The sequence below is a fragment of the Seriola lalandi genome, unplaced genomic scaffold (assembly GCF_002814215.2).
Source record: "Seriola lalandi dorsalis isolate HSWRI2012SDOR001 ecotype SW California unplaced genomic scaffold, Sedor1 jcf7180001978206, whole genome shotgun sequence".
In the NCBI taxonomy this organism is placed as follows: domain Eukaryota; kingdom Metazoa; phylum Chordata; class Actinopteri; order Carangiformes; family Carangidae; genus Seriola; species Seriola lalandi.
The window spans coordinates 1-862 of NW_019448872.1; the positions used below are offsets into that span (position 1 = coordinate 1).

The 862-nt window shown below is 40.8% G+C and overlaps 1 long non-coding RNA gene across 1 annotated transcript; it reads right to left on the minus strand.

Annotated features, from left to right (window-relative positions):
* Positions 1-204: 204 nt before the first annotated feature.
* On the minus strand, positions 205-774 carry LOC111657835 (uncharacterized). The gene is made up of 3 exons (XR_002760952.2): positions 668-774; positions 490-552; positions 205-279 (listed from the first exon to the last, which is right to left on the minus strand). It is a non-coding gene; the product is annotated as an uncharacterized LOC111657835 (long non-coding RNA).
* Between the last annotated feature and the right edge of the window lie 88 nt (positions 775-862).

Consider the following 862-nt stretch of genomic DNA (forward strand, 5'->3'; position numbering starts at 1 on the left):
CACACAAACGCATCCTGACCATGGACATTTTTAAAACATGACCAATTAACAGTAATATTTCAAATGGAGGAAATCTCAAATGACTGTTTGTAAGAAGGTAACGCCAATTAAAAGTAGAAATATAATTCTAATTATATATTATACTTCCTATTGCTGAGTAGCCTAAGACACATACACAGAGCCACGCATACTGACCTTGAAATCTCTCTTTAAAGAGGTACTCCTGCCCTGGGAGACACCTGCAGCTACAACAGCACCAGAATGAATCATGGGCCCTTCCTGATGGATTGTGGGTAAACAAAGGACAGGTGTGAAAAGAAATTCTTGGCAGGAATTCAAACATCAAAAAACTTGCACTTACATATCGAATGAAGTATTAAAGTGGGCCTCAAACACAGCTTGTATCATGTCACTTCATCCTTAATCTGAACAACACAGATCTGACATCTAAGTTATGCATGTTGTATTTTCACTGATGATGGTTTTTACCTTTCCGACAGCAAGACCGCCGACCACTGAACAGATAACACCGAACACTTTCACCATTAGTGTCTGTGGAGGACAAACACACAAAATGTAAGGATAACGAAACAGTGGCTCAAGTACATCCATTAATATGTGCATTTTATGTGTGTGTGTGTGTGTATGTGTGTCTGTCTATGTGTACCTTGAGTCGTACCACCCTGGGAACCTTGACGCCATTCAGGTAACATTTTATCTGAGGGATACCACTTCCTGCCGCTATGGGCTGGATGAGACATATGAGGTGGAGGAGGATGAGGGGAAGAGGGGGTGAGAGAAAAAGAGGAGAGTTATATCATAGGTGGTAAACATAGTGACTTACAATGTATGTGTATAGGAG